We start from the raw sequence: 5,577 nt of genomic DNA on the forward strand, positions 1-5,577 counted from the left end.
GGGGGGGGCGCCGGCCAGGGGGAAACTTGCCCCCCAAGCCAGGTGGAGGCGCCCCCACCCCTAGGGTTTTCAACCCTAGGCGCAGGGGAGGCCCAAGGGGGGGGGGGCGCACCAGCCCACCAGGGGCTGGTTACCCTCCCACTTCAGCCCATGGGGCCCTCCGGAATAGGTGGCCCCACCCGGTGGACCCCCGGGACCTTCCGGTGGTCCCGGTACAATACCGGTGACCCCCGAAACTTTCCCGATGGTCGAAACCTGACTTCCTATATATAATTCTTTACCTCCGGACCATTCCGGAACTCCTTGTGATGTCCGGGATCTCATCCGAGACTCCGAACAACTTTCAGGTTACTGCATACTAGTATCTCTACAACCCTAGCGTCACCGAACCTTAATTGTGTAGACCCTACGGGTTCGGGAGACATGCAGACATGACCGAGACGCCTCTCCGGTCAATAACCAACATCGGGATCTGGATACCCATGTTGGCTCCCACATGCTCCTCGATGGTCTCATCGGATGAACCATGATGTCGAGGATTCAATCAATCCCGTATACAATTCCCTTTGTCAATCGGTAAGTTACTTGCCCGAGATTCGATCGTCAGTATCCCAATACCTTGTTTAATCTTGTTACCGACAAGTCACTTTACTCGTACCGTAATGCATGATCCCGTGACCAGACACTTGGTCACATTGAGCTCATTATGATGATGCATTACCGAGTGGGCCCAGAGATACCTCTCCGTCATACGGAGTGACAAATCCCAGTCTCGATTCGTGCTAACCCAACAGACACTTTCGGAGATACCCGTAGTGCACCTTTATAGTCACCCAGTTACGTTGTGACATTTCGCACACCCAAAGCACTCCTACGGTATCCGGGAGTTGCACAATCTCATGGTCTAAGGAAATTATACTTGACATTTGGAAAAGCTCTAGCTAAACGAACTACACGATCTTTGAGCTATGCTTAGGATTGGGTCTTGTCCATCACATCATTCTCCTAATGATGTGATCCCGTTATCAATGACATCCAATGCCCATAGTCAGGAAACCATGACTATATGTTGATCAATGAGCTAGTCAACTAGAGGCTTACTAGGGACATGTTGTGGTCTATGTATTCACACGTGTATTACGATTTCCGGATAACACGATTATAGCATGAATAACGGACAATTATCATGAACAAAGAAATATAATAATAACCATTTTATTATTGCCTCTAGGGCATATTTCCAACAGTCTCCCACTTGCACTAGAGTCAATGATCTAGTTACATTGTGATGAATCGAACACCCATAGAGTTCTGGTGTTGATCATGTTTTGCCCTAGGGAGAGGTTTAGTCAACGGATCTGCTACATTCAGGTCCGTATGTACTTTACAAATATCTATGTCTCCATCTTGAACATTTTCACGAATGGAGTTGAAGCGACGCTTGATGTGCCTGGTCTTCTTGTGAAATCTGGGCTCCTTGGCAAGTGCAATAGCTCCAGTGTTGTCACAGAAGAGTGTGATAGGCCCCGACGCATTGGGTATGACTCCTAGGTCGGTGATGAACTCCTTCACCCAGATTGCTTCATGCGCTGCCTCCGAGGCTGCCATGTACTCTGCTTCACATGTAGATCCCGCCACGATGCTTTGCTTGCAACTGCACCAGCTTACTGCCCCACCATTCAAAATATACACGTATCCGGTTTGTGACTTAGAGTCATGCAGATCTATGTCGAAGCTAGCATCGACGTAACCCTTTATGATGAGCTCTTCGTCACCTCCATAAACGAGAAACATATCCTTAGTCCTTTTCAGGTACTTTAGGATGTTCTTGACCACTGTCCAGTGTTCCATGCCGGGATTACTTTGGTACCTTCCTACCAAGCTTACGACAAGGTTTACATCAGGTCTGGTACACATCATGGCATACATAATAGACCCTATAGCTGAGGCATAGGGGATGACACTCATCTTTTCTCTATCTTCTGCCGTGGTCGGGCATTGAGCTGAGCTCGATTTCACACCTTACAACACAGGCAAGAACCCCTTCTTAGACTGATCCATATTGAACTTCTTCAATATCTTATCAAGGTATGTGCTGTGTGAAAGACCTATGAGGCGCCTCGATCTATCCCTATAGATCTTGATGCCTAGTATGTAAGTAGCTTCTCCAAGGTCCTTCATTGAAAAACACTTATTCAAGTAGGCCTTAATGATGTCCAAAAGTTCTATATCATTTCCCATCAAAAGTATGTCATCTACATATAATATGAGAAATGCTACAGAGCTCCCACTCACTTTCTTGTAAACGCATGCTTCTCCATAAGTCTGCATAAACCCAAACGCTTTGATCATCTCATCAAAGCGAATGTTCCAACTCCGAGATGCTTGCACCAGCCCATAAATGGATCGCTGGAGCTTGCATACCTTGTTAGCATTCTCAGGGTCGACAAAACCTTCCGGCTGCATCATATACAGTTCTTCCTTAAGATGGCCGTTAAGGAATGCCGTTTTGATGTCCATTTGCCATATCTCATAATCATAGTATGCGACAATTGCTAACATGATTCGGACGGACTTTAGCTTCGCTACGAGAGAGAATGTCTCATCGTAGTCAACCTCTTGAACTTGTCGATAACCCTTAGCGACAAGTCGAGCTTTATAGATGGTAACATTACCATCCGCGTCCGTCTTCTTCTTAAAGATCCATTTGTTTTCTATCGCTCGCCGATCATCGGGCAAGTCTGTCAAAGTCCATACTTTGTTTTCATACATGGATCCTATCTCGGATTGCATGGCTTTAAGCCATTTGTTGGAATCTAGGTCCGCCATCGCTTCTTCATAGTTCGAAGGTTCACCGTTGTCTAACAACATGATTTCCAGGACAGGGTTGCCATACCACTCTGGTGTGGAACGTGTCCTCGTGGACCTACGAAGTTCAGTAGTAACTTGATCCGAAGTACCTCGATCATCATCATTAACTTCCTCTTCAGTTGGTGCTGGAACCATAGGAACATCTTCCTGAGCCGCGCTACTCACCGGTTCAAGAGGTAGTACTTCATCAAGTTCCACTTTCCTTCCACTTACTTCTCTTGAGAGAAACTCTTTCTCCAGAAAGGACCCGTTCTTGGCAACAAAGATCTTGCCTTTGGATCTGAGGTAGAAGGTATACCCAATGGTTTCCTTAGGGTATCCTATGAAGACGCATTTTTCCGACTTGGGTTCGAGCTTTCCAGGTTGGAGTTTCTTGACATAAGCATCGCATCCCCAAACTTTTAGAAACAACAGCTTAGGTTTCTTCCCAAACCATAATTCATACGGTGTCGTCTCAACGGATTTAGACGGTGCCCTATTTAAAGTGAATGTAGCTGTCTCTAGAGCGTATCCCCAAAAAGATAGCGGTAAATTGGTAAGAGACATCATAGATCGCACCATATCCAATAAAGTGCGATTAGGACGTTCAGACACACCGTTACACTGAGGTGTTCCAGGCGGCGTGAGTTGTGAAATGATTCCACATTTCCTTAAGTGCGTACCAAATTCATGACTTAAATATTCTCCTCCACGATTTGATCGTAAGAACTTTATCTTTCGGTCACGTTGATTCTCTACCTCATTCTGAAATTCCTTGAACTTTTCAAAGGTCTCAGACTTGTGTTTCATCAAGTAGACATACCCATATCTACTCAAGTCGTCAGTGAGAGTGAGAACATAATGATATCCTCTGCGAGCCTCAATGCTCACTGGACCGCACACATCAGTATGTATGATTTCCAATAAGTTGGTTGCTCGCTCCATTGTTTCGGAGAACGGAGTCTTGGTCATTTTGCCCATGAGGCATGGTTTGCATGTGTCAAATGATTCATAATCGAGAGACTCTAAAAGTCCATCAGCATGGAGCTTCTTCATGCGCTTGACACCAATGTGACCAAGGCGGTAGTGCCACAAGTATGTGGGACTATCGTTATCAACTTTACATCTTTTGGTATTCACACTATGAATATGTGTAACATCACGTTCGAGATTCATTAAGAATAAACCATTGACCATCGGGGCATGACCATAAAACATATCTCTCATATAAATAGAACAACCATTATTCTCGGATTTAAATGAGTAGCCATCTCGTATTAAACGAGATCTAGATACAATGTTCATGCTCAAAGCTGGCACTAAATAACAATTATTGAGGTTTAAAACTAATCCCGTAGGTAAATGTAGAGGTAGCGTGCCGACGGCGATCACATCGACCTTGGAACCATTCCCGATGCGCATCGTCACCTCGTCCTTCGCCAGTCTCCGCTTATTCCGCAACTCCTGCTTTGAGTTACAAATATGAGCAACAGCACCGGTATCAAATACCCAGGAGCTACTACGAGTACTGGTAAGGTACACCTCAATTACATGTGTATCACATATACCTTTGGTGTTGCCGGCCTTCTTGTCCACTAAGTATTTGGGGCAGTTCCGCTTCCAGTGACCACTTCCCTTGCAATAAAGCACTCAGTCTCAGGCTTGGGTCCATTCTTTGACTTCTTCCCGGCAACTGGCTTACCGGGCGCGGCAACCCCCTTGCCATCCTTCTTGAAGTTCTTCTTGTTGGAAATATGCCCTAGAGGCAATAATAAAAGTATTATTATATTTCAATGTTCATGATAATTGTCTTTTGTTCATGCTATAACTGTATTATTCGGAAATCGTAATACACGTGTGAATACTTAGACCACAATATGTCCCTGGTGAGCCTCTAGTTGACTAGCTCGTTGTGATCAACAGATAGTCATGGTTTCCTGACTATGGACATTGGATGTCGTTGATAACGGGATCACATCATTAGGAGAATGATGTGATGGACAAGACCCAATCCTAAGCATAGCATAAAAGATCGTGTAGTTCGTTTTGCTAGAGCTTTGCCAATGTCAAGTATCTCTTCCTTCGACCATGAGATCGTGTAACTCCCGGATACCGTAAGAGTGCCTTGGGTGTATCAAACGTCACAACGTAACTGGGTGACTATAAAGGTGCATTACAGGTATCTCCGAAAGTATCTGTTGGGTTGACACGGATCGAGACTGGGATTTGTCACTCCGTATGACGGAGAGGTATCTCTGGGCCCACTCGGTAATGCATCATCATAATGAGCTCAATGTGACCAAGGTGTTGGACACGGGATCATGCATTATGGTATGAGTAAAGTGACTTGCCGGTAACGAGACTGAACAAGGTATTGGGATACCGACGATCGAGTCTCGGGCAAGTAACGTACCGATTGACAAAGGGAATTGTATACAGGGTTTGATCGAATCCTCGACATCGTGGTTCATCCGATGACAACACCGAGGAGCATGTGGGAGCCATCATGGGTATCCAGATCCCGCTGTTGGTTATTGACCTGAGAGCGTCTCGGTCATGTCTGCATGTCTCCCGAACCCGTAGGGTCTACACACTTAAGGTTCGATGACGCTAGGGTTATTAGGAAGACTAGTATGTGACTACCGAATGTTGTTCGGAGTCCCGGATGGGATCCCGGACGTCACGAGGAGCTCCAGAAGGGTCCGGAGGTAAATATTTATATATGGG

This window comes from Triticum aestivum, chromosome 6B, assembly GCF_018294505.1.
Source record: "Triticum aestivum cultivar Chinese Spring chromosome 6B, IWGSC CS RefSeq v2.1, whole genome shotgun sequence".
NCBI classification, from domain to species: Eukaryota; Viridiplantae; Streptophyta; class Magnoliopsida; order Poales; family Poaceae; genus Triticum; species Triticum aestivum.